General features: G+C 32.1%; 1 protein-coding gene and 1 non-coding gene across 9 annotated transcripts in view; both read left to right on the forward strand.

The window, feature by feature from the left end:
• LOC100883627 (uncharacterized) overlaps window positions 1-15,665 on the forward strand; it is a 427,612-nt gene that overhangs the window by 88,739 nt on the left and 323,208 nt on the right. The gene's annotated exons all lie outside the window — the stretch shown is intronic.
• LOC143264725 (5S ribosomal RNA) lies at window positions 13,767-13,885 on the forward strand. Its single transcript, XR_013038656.1, has one exon. It is a non-coding gene; the product is annotated as a 5S ribosomal RNA (ribosomal RNA).

Consider the following 15,665-nt stretch of genomic DNA (forward strand, 5'->3'; position numbering starts at 1 on the left):
AAGAGCCTCAGAGAATGAGAATAATAATTCAATTCAATAAAGTGATAATCAATGCTATTTAGATTTTTGTATATCAATGATAGTTAATTTTGAAGGAAAGAATTATCGGGCCACATACGGTAAAATTTAAAGGAGTCGAAGCAACGGAGCATGATTTTTGTTGGCTTTCATCTTCATGCGGTATGAAATATCCGGTTCACAATGGCGGACCATCTAGAGGTCCGATGCCGCGTGAAATGCGAATCTAAACGAGTGGACGATCTGTGAACTGGCACGTCCTTTCGTTTTCTCCATCCATTTTCGAAGCCTGTTCTCATCGTCGGCTTAATCCTCCCCCAGTTCCAATCTAGCCCCCTTTTCTTTTCCATTCTTTCCCTCTCGATACACGGAGCATTTTCTTCCGCGTGATTGTAACATCATAATGGACGGCCCCATTCGACATCGTCGTTCGATTTACTCTTAGAATTCGTTTATCCGTGCCACGCGACCTTTCTTTTATTTTTATTCCATCCTGGTAATTTATTATATTGTTGCGCTGATTTTATACTAATACGCGTGAAATTGTTTCTCTCTTATTTTTCTTTTTTCCGGGCGAGAATTTGAGGTTATGTGGGCTTATGCTGGGGACCGAATTTATTTGAGAAAATAAGTGAAAATATATTAAAATACTTATGTATATTTTCAAATTAAAAATAAGATATAAGTATCAATAAAAAGAATATAAAACACGGAATAGTACTTCAAAAATCAATATATATTTTGTCAAAAACGATCTGTATATTTTCTTTACCAGATTTGTATTTTTCACAGGTGTGTATTTTTTACCATTTCAAAAATCAATACATATTTCAGAAGAATCAAATGATTTTGATCTCCGTTCTAATATCATTATTTATGATATTATCATTATAGCACCGTTTGCGTTCAACAAGAAACAAGATCCGCACGCAGATTATTATATTTGCAGCACAAAGCAACGTAGTGTTAAATAGATTTCCAACTAAATAGTAAAATAGATGAGCGAATGTATGACCCAGATTGTTGAATTGTAGATTAACATATAATCGAATGGTTAGTTGAATTAATTGCATCGCAACATACGAGTAATTTGAGAAATCTGATAATGGTAGGAGAGCACACGGGCATACGCAATGAAACATTTTGCTTAGCGGTACGGTTCTCAAATGAGCAAACCACCACGACAAAACGTTTAAACGATCTACTGTCCCGCTTTATTTCATGCAGCATGCAATTACGATTAATTTCAAACAGTAAATCGGATTGCTGGCCATATTGCTTACATACAATCACGCGGCTTACCGAATATGCTAGCTGGAAAATTTAGGATTAATAGTGATCCTTTAATCTGTCGATTCAATCTTTGATTGATTAGTTTGGGAAACGAACAAGAAATTTATGAAAATAGAGAACAAATATACGCTTAGAATATATTTCAGAAGTATACTAATTTTTAGATTTTAAGTATTATTTTGTTTTGTATCTTTCGTATGGTTTGGTTAGGTTAGGTTAGGTTCATTTTCTGCAGTTCGTTTTACTAGGTTAGGTTAGTAATATGTATAATTTTATTTTGTACTTTTCTTTCATTTTGGTTAGAATTTAATACAGCAATTCATTTGACTAGGTTAGGTTAGTAATATAATTTTGTTTTGTATTTTTTTTCATTTTGATTAGACTTTAATATTGCACTTCATATAGTTAGGTTTAGTTAGGTTAATAATAAAAATAATTTTCTTGTATACGTTTCTTTTAATTAAAGTTTAATCTTGTAATTCATTTGGTCAGGTTAGATTAATAATAAAAATAATTTTCTTATGTATTTTTCTTTAATTATAGTTTAATGTTGAAGTTCATTTGGTTACGTTACATTAATAATCAATATAATTTTCTTACGTATTTTTCTTTTATTTTGAACATTGTTTAACATTGCAGTCTATATGGTTAGGTTAGATCAGTTATATACATTCCTACATCATTGTACATATTACTATAAACAATAAAAGTTACCTCAATCAAAATTGTATTTAAAATAACCTTACACATCATACAAGTTATCTATACACATAAGAACCACATGACGTCAACATGAAATATGAAACATTTGACATAACCTAACCTAACATGAATACAGCTCGTCGATATGTTACCACGCATGTACGTGAATGGAGTTACAGCAAGCCGTAATTATACCACGACAGTATGTAATTCGTGCATACTCCTCCGTGTCTGGTTCCTGTCACTTTTTTTCGTATTTTTTTTTTTCTTCTACACGTAATGGCCTTTACGCTCCTATAATTGCCCCAGCAAGCCGATAGAACGAAGGTTCTTGTAATCACAATGGCGCTGTCGCAAAGGGCCGAGCCACGACCCTTTCATTAAGAAACAAGCGGATCTTCTCTTTAAGCTGCTATTCCGAACACGTAAGGACAATTTCATCGTTCCTTGTCCTTTGCGTTTCTTCTCGAGAAATTAAATAGTTTACAGTGACGGAATTACCCGGATGCTCGTCCAATTATAAATAATTATTAGATTGCCAATTTCAGTCGCGGGCTCATTACGTTCTTCGCTTTCAAATTACGCTGCCATTGCGAATGAAAATTATTGGAAACTATTTGAACGTTGGAAAGTTATTTTTAGAGTGATTGGTTTTAGGGAGGATTTTTGGGAATTTTTGGAAATTATTTTGAGGCAGTTCTGAATCGATGCAAAGTTTATTTGATTAAAAATGGTTAATGTTAATTTTTGTATTCTTCTGACATCAAGAATTGTAATAATTATTAAACTGATCAATAAGTTAGATAACTGATTAACCCTGTAATTAATTATTTTTAAACAATTTTGTCAATTTGTAGTTGTGAATTTTTTCATATTTTTTAGTATCTTCTGACCATTAAATTTTGTATGTAATTTTCATTCTTTAAATCTAAAAATATTTGTTTAATTTTACCTTTTGATTGACGTTGCTTATAAGAATTGAAACAAAGAATTGAAATAAAAGTACAAAATTTATGAAGCAGATGACTATTTTAATATCATTCGCAATATACCACAGATTATAAGAAAATATATGCAGAATAAATAATTTTTTACTATGTAGTTTGCAACATTTATAGTGAACGTGAACTTTGAAACGCCCTGTACAGGAATTCCTCAGTGAACGAAGTTGAAAAAGAACCTGTTTCTTCAAGGATTCGTTATCTTAATTAAATTATGGAGAGTTGATTGGTTCAAACTGTAGAGATATAATTAAGTGATAAGTTGCTTCTTTTGTAATGGATATTGCAGTTCAAAAATAAGCAATTTCAAATAATAACGTGGCGTTAACATTATCTTAAAATAGCCGCGATAAAGTGCATAAACTTCATTCCACCTGTACGATAATATTATTAATTACTAACTTAAATAAACTTAAGCAAACTTAAACAAAAAGGTAGCAAAAAGGTGTAAAATAAAAAAGTTATTAATTGTTTTTTTTTAAATCAATCTTATGTTCAGTCAATCGTTATATATTTCAACTTTGAAAATTTTAAATGAACACAAATGTACATTAAAATTGTAATAACCTTCATTTTACAATCAAATTGTTCAATTGGCAAATTGTCAAATCTTGCATCTAACAACTAAGACAATTTAATTTGAAAATAAATTAATCATTATGAACAGAAATATTTTGAAAATAACTATATGATTATGGGGATGAATATACTGCTTTTCTACGGTATAAATAATTATGGAAAGAAATATGTCGAATTATGAAGACAACATAGTCAAATAATGTAATTATGAAATTCAGTTATACCACTAAATATAATTATGAAAAACAAATCTCAAAGTATATTGAAATAGTTGAAAACCCATCACCATATACCAATTAAAAATTGCAAGAAACTTGACCAAATTTTCAAAATGGCAAATTAAAACATGGCCACCAAAAGTGACTGAAAACCTAACCTAAAATTACACGTTTTCAAACGTTATAATGTATAAAAATTATTCGAATCTTAGAGTATTGAACATCACCCTAAAAATGCTTACATTCGTTTCTAATCCACACACATGAAGACACTAGAGTCCCGTATATAAATAAGCAGGGGTAAATTTAGAAACACACATGAAAGAGCACGTGTTACGCATAGAGAAAACGAGATCCAGACACACGATTGGACCACCTGCTTCCAGACAGTCGTTTCAAAGCAACCTATATGTACAGTTCTTATGTATAATACGGATACTTTATGGTTCTTTCTTCAGACACCATTTTGTCAGGGACATATATGTATATGTCTGTTGTGCGTTTCGACGAACCATGCAACCAACCCTAGCATGCTATTCATGGATATTCGTATAACGTTTCGACTTGATACTCGGCTTGTAAGGAGCAGGTCCTATTCGATTTTTATTTGCCCTCGGTTCGATAAAAGGAATTGTGCGAGTGGTCGAGATGTGCATTAAAAGCGATACTTTTGTAGTCGTTGTGCGTTTATATCGGGAGAACTGAAAATTTTACTTTTTGGGAATTTGTGAAGGTTGGAATTTGAACATTTGGGGATTGGGAAATTTGGGAATTTACGGATTTCTAGAGAATTTGGGAATTTGGAAATTTAGAGATTTAGGGATTTCTAGAGAATTTGGGAATTTTGGGGATTTAGGGATTTCTAGAGAATTTGAGGATTTGGGACTAGGAGATTTGGAAATTTGGGAATTTGAGAATTTAGGGATTTCTAGGGTATTTAGGTTTTTGGGAATTTGGAGATTTGGAAATTTGGGAGTTTGGAAATTTGGGGATTTGGAAATTTGGAGATTTGAGAATTTGGGGATTTGAGAATTTGGAGATTTGAGAATTTGGGGATTTGAGAATTTGGGGATATGAGAATCTGGGAATTTGAGAATTTAGGGATTTCTAGACAATTTAGGAATTTGGAAATGTGGAAATTTGGGAATTTGGGAATTTGGGAATTTGGGAATTTGGCAATTTGGAGATTTGAAAATTTGGGGATTTGGAAATTTGAGGACTCGGAAATTTGAGGATTTGGAAATTTATGGAGAATTTTCGATATACAGAGATATTGGAACCTAGGGATATTGGAACGTAGAGATATTGGAATCTGTGAATATTGGGATCTAGGGATATTGAGTTCTAGAGATATTAGAATCTAGGAATATTGGGATTTAGAGACGTTAGGCTTTAGGGACATTGAGATCTAGGGATATTGTGTTCTTGCGATATTAAGTTCTAGGGATATTGGGAACTAGAGATATTGAAATCTAGGGATATTTAGCTTTAAAAAAAAAATGATATAATTAGAGCTATTCGGAATTTCAGCAATGTAGAATTTGACAGCACAGATATTTTAGAGTTTTGAAATTTGCAAATTTTTTATTTTAAAAGTATTTCAGTTTTGAAATTCAAAAATTGTGGAAATGAAATTCCCCAAAAAGATTGAAGAATTTCAAAACTCAGAAATTTAAGAACAGTAACTATAATAATTGAAAACATGAAAGTCCTTCAAAATTTTTGAATGCCATTCAAATAACTTCAAACTTTCCTGTATATTTGAAAACTTTAAAATCTATGAATCTGAAGTGAAGTTCCTATACGATTTCCCATAACACCCAAAAACTTCGTAAAAACCTCCTAAACTTGTAACCGTATTCAGCAATCGTATTCAACTGTCAATCCTCCAATCATTACATCACTCCACACAGAAGAACCCGGCTCGTAACAACGACAGTTGTACACAAAAGCTGTCGAAAACGAGCAGAATGATCCGTGAAATAAAACTGCAACCCAGACAGCAGATCGAGATACACTTGGTGCAGTTGGCGTATGCAAGTGCAGCGAAAAAAGCGAAGAAAAAAGAAGAAGCGGAATATATCCGTTCGGATTGGGCAACATTTTCCGGTGGATTACCTTTCGTCACAATCCGATACGGTTCTGGTGTGCGCTCGTAAAAGATGCATCGATGGTTGTTGGCGCGTGTCGTATTCATTCGGTGACGGCTAGCAAGTCGATTAGAACAAAGCATTTCAACGCTTCTTTGTTTCAAACAGCTGATTCGTCCGACTCGATTTTACCCTCCGACATTCCAGCCGTAGCATCGCAATCCGTGACGCCTGCCGCATTGGGGTGGTTGGGTACTTTCTTTCTACCCTTCTGACAACCCCCCTCGAGCCCCTAACCCGACTCTCCCTTCCTCCACGAAATAGAATGATTCGCACCAGCAGAGGAACCCCCGACCGACCTTCCGGAAATCAATAGTTACGCGAAGGACAAGTTCGCTAGGGGTACGCTCCCTTTTGCTCCGCTCAATTCTCAGACAACTTAGCTGAGTCTCGGAAAATCTACGCTATTTTACCTTTTATCACGGTATTTCTGGACTATTTTTACTTACAGATGTTTTACGGACGCGGAAATCAATAGCTACGTCAAGGACAAGTTCACTGAGGGTTCTTTGCTTCTCAACTTACCTGAACGATGTGGACTCGGAGAATCTATGCTATTTCGATTTTTGTCAGAGTATGATGTGAATGTTGACTGTCATTTTTATTTTGAGTTCTTGTAAGGAGACAGGGAAATCAATAGTTACATCAAAAATAAGTTGGCTCTAAGGGTACCCTTATCCTCTGTTCAATTCTCAGACAACTTATCAAAATTATGTGGACTAGGAAAGTCTACTCTATTTCGCTTTTTGTCAGAGTGTGATTTAAATGTTTGACTGTCATTTTTATTTCAAGATGTTCTACGGAGACAGGGAAATCAATAGTTACGTCAAGGACAAGTTCACTGAGGGTACTTTTTGCTCCGCTCATTTCTCAACCTATCCAAATAATGTGGACCCGGAAAATCTACACTATTTGGAAAATTGGGAATTTGGAGGTGTGAAGATTTGGAGATTTGGAAATTTGGGGGTTTAGAAATTGGGCGGTTTGGAAATTTGGAAATTTAGGAATTTGGGAATTTGGGAATTTGGGAATTTGGGAATTTGGGAATTTGGAAATTTGAGGATTTGGGGATTTGGAAATTTGAGGATTTGGGGATTTGCAGATTTGGAGGTTTGGAGATTTGGAGATTTGAAAATTTGAGGGTTTAGAAATTGGGGGGTTTGGAAATTTGGAGATGTGGAGATTTGGAAATTTGGGTATTTGGGTATTTGGGTATTTGGGAATTTGGAAATTTGGGAATTTGGGAATTTGGGAGTTTGGGAATTTGGAAATTTGAGGATTTGGGGATTTGCAGATTTGGAGGTTTGGAGATTTGGAGATTTGAAAATTTGAGGGTTTAGAAATTGGGGGGTTTGGAAATTTGGAGATGTGGAGATTTGGAAATTTGGGTATTTGAGAATTTGGAAATTTGCGGATTTGCAAATTTGGAGGTTTGGAGATTTGGAAATTTGAGGGTTTAGAAATTGAAGCGTTTGGAAATTTGGGAATTTGAGGATTTGAGAATTTAGGGATTTCTAGGAAATTTGAGAATTTTTAGGTTACCACACACAACGAACATCTCCCACCTAAAGCACGTAATATTACTCGGGTCTGAACCGTCAACCTAACCTCATCACTTCATTATTCCACATTTTACACCATTACGCTTTTTTATCAACTCTAACCATAATTTGATGTAAAGCAAAATCACGCTGTTGCAAAGTATGCAAACTAAAATGAGGTTATGTTGCATATACAAAGATGATTATACTCTAAAAACAAACTGACACTGTTACATCAAAATACCCGAAGAAAAATATAAAAATTTGTCCCCACGCAAATCTAAAGTCATAAATCATAACAAATTTCTATTTCAACGCAGATTATAAATTTAAATTTCACCCCTGAATGCAGAACATTTTTCTTTCTACTAGGAATAATATAATCAACGAGGCACTAAATTAGTTTCCAACAATAAGGTGCTTAACGGGCGTAAGGAACGAATGTTACAAATTTTTCCATAAAACGTTTACAGTATAATTGGAACGTTCAAGAAAGAACGCAATTTTATTCTATTCGTTCATACAACAGACGTTTTAACGGCATGTTACAAAGCTTACGAGTCACGAGTGTTTTAAGAGGACATAGCGTGTTGATTTTGTATGCATAAAGGTTTACACGAAAACTTTTCATCAATCTATAACCCTTTTATTAAAGTTTCATAAAAATTGCATTTTAACGATCGCAGCTTTTGTCTTTTTTCACTGTTACTGATTTATTTAGCGTGATATCATCTTTTATGGATAGTTGCGTTCCGTTGTTTGGTATTATTAAATAACAATATTAGAAATATCGAAATTTATTTGTTGTTGAAATATTACAATGTGTGCATTTGTTTGATGTTCTGTTAATTGATTTTCGGTGCGGTTTTTGTGCTGTGCTGTACGCATTGTATTTGGTATACAACAAAATCGATTGTTTAATAAAATACAGGGGAAAATATTTAAGTTTCAAGTAAATCAATAATCAAAGAATATCAATTAGCTGAGGTGAAATGACGGAGTAAAAATAAAAAAAAAATTTGTTTTTAATTCTTGAACCTCAAATTTTTTAATTTGCAGAGTTTTAAATTTTTAGAGTTCTAAATTTGGAAGTTTATGAAGTGAGGAATTTTTGAATTTTCATATTTTGAAATTTTTAAGCATCGAGATTTTAAGAATTCCAAATTTGAAAGTTTGCGAAATGAGAAATTCTTGAGTTTTTATATTTTGAAACTTCCAAGCATCGAAATTTCAAAGATTTCAATTTTGCAAATTCTTACGTCTCCAAATTTTCAAATCTCGAAGTTACCAAATTTTGAGAATATTATATCTTAAAATTGATCAATATCTGAAATATTAGGTCTTAATTTCTCGATTCAATAAAGCTTTCAATTCAGAAACTCGTACAGGCCAATTAAAATGAAACATTGCAGTAAATGTTATATGAAATACAAGTCTAATTATGGATCCCTCTATTATGTTACGGAGAATATTATATAGTGAAACTTTATTTTGCAAAACTTAAATCAATAGCAAATTTAATAATTAATGAAATTGTTGAGTTTCCTGTAATTGTAATTTTCGTTGTGTCGTGTTTAAATATTGGAGATAAATGAAGAGCTCAAATGAAATATTTTGTTTGAATAGTTAATTTACTTGAATAAAACAAATTCAATTATTAAAATATAATAAAACAAATTTAATTACTAAAATATAATAAAACACGTTCAACTACTAAAATTTATTAAAACAAGTCAATTTTTCAATTGCTAAAATATATTAAAATGAATTTAATTATTAAAATACAATAATGTATTGTAAAAGTTGTTATAAATATTCTCTCAAATATAAATAAGTGAGAGATTTTTTATAATTAACAAAATGATTTTAGAAATTTCTTCTTTCATAATTATAATTTTTAATCCTTTTATTCCAAATAACGAACAAGCTGCAAAATTTACTTGAACAACTTGTTTATTTCAGTAAAATAATGTAGCACATTTAATGACTGAAATTTAATAATGCACCATAAAATTTGTTATATTTTCTCAAATATGAAACAGTTTCATATTTCATAATTAACAAAATATTTTAAGTATCTCTACTGTTATGATGAGAATATTTTATTACTCTTTTAAAAAACGTTGCAAACGATGCAAATAACAAATAAAGTACAAATTTTACTTAAAAAAACTAGCTGATTCCATTAAAATAAAGTTGCAAATTTTATTCCTGAAATACAGTAATGCACCGTAAAAATTGTTATATTTCTTCAAGTACAATAAATAAGTAATAGATTTTATAATGAACAAGGTTATTTCAAGTATCTATTTTATTATAATTCTTGTTAGAATATGATATACAGGGTGTCTCACAACTAGTGTAGGTCCTTGAAATGGGGCTGACGTGATTCTGAACAAGATTTCCCTTTGCAAAAATGGGGTTTGAAGCTTCGTTTTTGAATTATTATCGAAAAACACGGACCAATCAGAGCGCAAGGATTACGCATACGCAGACGCGAGAGCGGGAGTTTCGGATAACGCGTAATTATCCAACGCGTGGTAATCTAACGCGTAGTAATGCAACGTGTGGTAATGCAACGCGTGGTAGTTCTACGCGTAGTAATACAACACGTAGTAATACAGCGTGTGAATATCCAACGCGTAGTAATCTAGCGCGTATATATTCAACGCGTAGTAATCCAACGCGTAATAATGCAACGCGTGGTAATTCTAAGCGCAGGAATCTAACGCGTGGTAATCTAACGCGTAGTAATTCAGCGTGTGGATATCTAACGCGTAGTAATCCAGCGCGTGGATATTCAACACGTATTAGTCCAACGCGTACTAATGAAACGCGTGGTAATTCTAAGCGCAGGAATCTAATGCGTGGTAATCTAACGCGTAGTAATTCAGCGTGTGGATATCTAACGCGTAGTAATCCAGCGCGTGGATATTCAACGCGTATTAGTCCAACGCGTACTAATGCAACGCGTGGTAATTCTAAGCGCAGGAATCTAATGCGTGGTAATCTAACGCGTAGCAATCCAGCGTGTGGATATCTAACGCGCAGTAATCCAGCGCGTGGATATTCAACGCGTATTAGTCCAACGCGTACTAATGCAACGCGTGGTAATTCTAAGCGTAGGAATCTAACGCGTGGTAATCCTCGCGCTCTGATTGGTCCGTGTTTTTCGATAATAATTCAAAAACGAAGCTTCAAACCCCATTTTTGCAAAGGGAAATCTTATTCAGAATCATGTTAGCTACCTCCCATTTCAGGGACCTACACTAATTGTGAGACACCCTGTATGTGTTCCTTACTCTGTCGAAAGAGTGCCATTTTTATGTCATTTCGTTTGTTTTACATTTTGCGTTCATGCTGTTCATAGTTCACGAAATGTCCCTGCACAAATGACATACGCTCGTATATTTTCTTTTGCATACTTTTATATTAAATATATACTATTAAGTATACTATTAAATATGCAATTAATTATTCCACTGCACATCAATCTCTGTCAATTCTACAATTTTATTATCCCTTCAAAAAGCCTTGCAAACAACGCAAACAAATAAAATACAAGTATTTGTAGCTATGATTTGAAACGAAATTTATTGGAATAACACTTATTGGTTGAACTCCGCGAAGCTGAAGCCACGAGGAAGCAAAGAAGATTCTAGGAGGAAGAAAAGTAATCTTAGCGTAACGTCCAGAACAAAAGGACGAACGATCTGATGGTGTTGAAAGTAACTTAAATCATCGTAAGATCACAGAAGGGTCTTGTTCATCATCTCCAACTTCCAAACAGATTTATACGTAGTTCGTTAAGAGATTAGTACAGTTCCGTGTCTTCGCTACGATCTCCTTTAGGACGGCACAATTAATGATGTTTAAACTTTTCTAACTGTCGTTGGAAGTTCACGTTAGGAGAAAACGTCGCGGGAAAGTTTAATTAAAGTTTCTCGAACGACGGAATACCTCGAATTAAAATGTGATAGCGCCACTAGGGTGGGGGAGTAAAAAAAGAAACGCGGTTTTAAGTAATTAAACGGACAAATTTGAGAAAAAATTGACGTTTGCTCTGTCGATAACCCTAATAACCAATCTTCAGAAGGACACTGTTTTAATTTGTATTTCTAAGAAAATTTTTATATTTTCTAATTCAAGGTTATTTAAGAAAATTTTATAATAATTTAACAAATATAGTTTTTAATAAACAGTTTAATTTATATTTAATTTTTCTAAAATTCAATGTAGTCTTCTTTTTACTGAGACTTTGTTTGCATTTTTTTGTTAGAAATATTTTGTAAAAAAATACTTCTTCAAGAACATCGTTTTAATTTATATTCCTGCAAGAATTTGTGTATTTTTTAATACAAGAAAATATAATAAAGAAATATTTATTTGTTATTTAAAGTTGTCTGTTATTCTATTTTATATCTGTTTTGTGCAACATTTATTATTGTGTTAAAACAATTGAGAGTTATTGCATGGAGTATATAAATTCTGCAGTTTAATTAATTGTAATTTGTATCGTTTAATTGGCAATTATTTGCGTGGCTGTAATTTAATTTTCGCTTATGCAAGACAATTTTATTATGACTTTTATCAATTATGTATCTTGTAATATGATATTTGTTGTTTTTATTTTTTCATAAATTGCGTGGATAGTTTTTGAAAATAATTTTTATAATTGTTTATATACTTTAACTTTTTAAATGAGAGACATGATTTATTAAATAATTTTGATAATATATTGAAGTATATATTTAATGTAATAATATAAATAAATTACTATTAAGTAATGTATATAGTAGAATATAATTCATCATGATTTCTACGTACATTTTATCAAACAATATTCTTGAAGGTTTTAAAAAGATGCGTCACTAACATTTATCATTTTCATTTAGTTTTTAAATTTACCTCGTCATTTTATAGTAAATGGAATTGTCAATCAAAAAATAATGAGTCATTTATTCTGTATTTATAAATTCATAAATTCTCAATCACCCAGTTTCCAATTTGGAAATTTGAAGATGTTAAAATTTTACAATATTTAAATTGATATTTATAAATTCATAAACATATAAATTAAATATTGTAATGTTACTATATTTTAAATTTAACTAATTTTTAAATTAAACATTGTTATAACATTTGATTAAAATTTTGATTCAATTTGCACCATAAAATGACATAGTAGTCCATCATAAAACGACATAACCTATCTCATTCATAAATTACAACATAAATTATCAAAAACCTCAAAACATGCAATAATTATATTACATTAAATTAATAATTATACACTAATTTAGCAAATGTAGTTTCCAACAAACGCTTCACTTCAACCTACAGTCAACCCATCAAAAATTCAAATGAATAGAGTGCCGTCTTCATTCACTCTTTTTTTAGAAATATTTTGCAAAGAATCTTCCTTCAAGGACGTACCTTTGTGTACCGACATTTTTCAATAAAATTCGTCGAAGCTCTGTCCCTCAAAGAATTATCTAACAGGAATGGCTACGAAGAATGGAAAGAACGTAAAAAAAATTAGGTACACGAGATAATTTGATGTGTAGGTAACAAACAGGAATCTCAAGGACTCGTTAATAAAAGAAAGAAGGTAAATACCAGCTTTTATATCGTCGGAGCTTTTTACGGAGATATGAACAATTTTAAAATGTTATGAATACCGGGGATGTTACGTTAATAAATAGCTGACATAATACGAAATATTTTAGGTGAAAAACATTCTATGTAAATTCACGCTCCACTTATATGAAATTTCCCTTTATATAATAATTTAATAGCAATTTTTTTGCAATTATTTTTGCAATTATACTACATAGGTAATTATACAAAATTTGTATTTATTATGGGTTCTGGAATTTTTTATTGTGGAAAGCTTGTAATTTTAAATATTATTGAAAAGAGAATTCAAATTCATTTATTAATGTTATTTCTGATTTAATTATTTCCTATTATTCAAGCTCTATTTTTAATTTGTTGTAATTCTTTAATTGTTTAGGATATTGTACTATATTATAACCAAATATTTTTTTACTGTTAATGAGGAAAGAATTACTTTCAAATTTTGTATGGTTCATACTTGAAATTTCCAAGCAATATAATTTTACAAAATATACAGGGGGTTACCTATAACGCTACTCACCATTTTTCTCCCACTTATAGCCACCTTATGTAAAAAGGTTTAGAACAATATTTGTAATATCGAGATTTGTAAGAGGTGTTGGTACCGAAATACTATAGTTTGCAGCCAACGGCCATACTAGTCAGGATATACCGGTTCTCGTCCGATCACCGAAGTCAAGCTGAGTTGGGCGCGGATAGTACTTGGATGGGTGACCGCTTGGGAACTCCGCGTGCTGTTGGTTTTTTTTATTTTTAGTTCAATAAAAATGTATTAACAACTATTATTCAATACAAATTTTTATTTATTCAATCTTAAGCACCTCTACAGACGAATTGAATTATTAGCTTGAGTCGAATGTTTCTACTGTTTTCTTCTGGGAGAAGGTAGCTGTAATTAATTATGATTAACATTGGTTTAATTAGCATAACCTATTATAAACATGATAGTTCACATTTCAATGTTCATTTAAATACAATTTTATGATGTTTTATATCAATGTTAATTTAAATATAATTCTATGATGTTTGACATCAATGTTAAATTAAATGCAATTTTATGATGTTTGATATCAATGTTAATTTAAATATAATTTTATGGTATTTGACATCAATGTTAATTTAAATAGAATTCCATGATCTTTGACATCAATATTAATTCAAATACAGGGTGTTACCTGTAACGCTACTCACGATTTTTTTCCCACTTGCAGCCACCTCACAAAAAAAAGTTTAGAACAACATTTGCAGGTTATGAAGTGCATAATAGATATTAGTAAAGCAAATTTTGAAAACAGTTTGTTCTCTTGGCAAAGTCAAGGTCACCTCGGGTATTTTAAATAGGAACCCATATTTTTGTTATTCATAGTTTTAGAGGACATCGAGACGAATTCAAAACACATATTACATGATATTTTTATTAACATATTACTCGATTTACAGAAGAGGAAATGTGAAGTACTTAGCTTTTGACTTTGGTAGTGTAACCATTACTTGATTCCGAAGAGATTACTGAATGTAAACACGCGACTAGAATGTAAGAAAAATACACTTTATTTAATTACATGTTCAAAATGTATGCCGCCTTCCATCACGTAATATTCCGGTCTTTTACTTCACATTTCCACTTCCGTAAATCGAGTAACATGTTAATAAAAATATCATGTAACATGTGTTTTGAATTCGTCTCGATGTCCTCTAAAGCTATGAATAAAAAAATGAATGTTCCTATTTAAAAAACCCAAGGTGACCTTGACTTTGCCGAGAGAACAAACTGTTTTCAAAATTTGCTTTACTAATATCTATCGTGCACTTCATATCCTGCAAATATTGTTCTAAACTTTATTTCCTAAGATGGCTGCAAGTTTGAGAAAAATCGTGAGTAGCGTTAACACCCTGTCTTCTAACAATTATAAATTCCTCCACTTCTTCATGCATGATACGCTTCCGCCTGCGTTGTCCACATCGCATCCAAAAAACTGTCCGCTTTAACTCCAATTTAATTACTCAAGCGAAAGTTGAACACGCGTAAATTCCTGACTTTGACTGATTACGTAACCCGTTGATGTTTTTTTGTAAGTAGTCATTAGTTTCGTTTCAGATCGGCCGTCAGCTTCCCGGCCGGAGGCGAAAGAATCGAAAGAAATATTGCGACGCAAATGACGTGGCTTTAAACATCGCGCTCAAATGAGAATGTAATGTTTGTAAATGTCAGGACGCGACAATGCTCTTAGGCATAAGTCTCATCGTCGTAGACCACCCATAGGAACGTCACATTATGCTCTATCTCGGATCATGAACCTTGGAGAAAAATCTTGCTCTTTCTGTCTCCCACAATACGTGGGCGTCTTTCCTACACCTTCATTATGCGCGATCTCTACAAATGAAACAATACCGGCTACACAAGAATTTTATAGTGAAATTCTTTGTAAAAATAACGACGAGCTGCGGAATAAAATGTGGAAAAATATAGAAACAATGTTGTGAATAGAATGTTGGTCATGCAAATGAGGAATATATTTTTAG

The sequence above is a fragment of the Megachile rotundata genome, chromosome 6 (assembly GCF_050947335.1).
Source record: "Megachile rotundata isolate GNS110a chromosome 6, iyMegRotu1, whole genome shotgun sequence".
In the NCBI taxonomy this organism is placed as follows: Eukaryota; Metazoa; Arthropoda; class Insecta; order Hymenoptera; family Megachilidae; genus Megachile; species Megachile rotundata.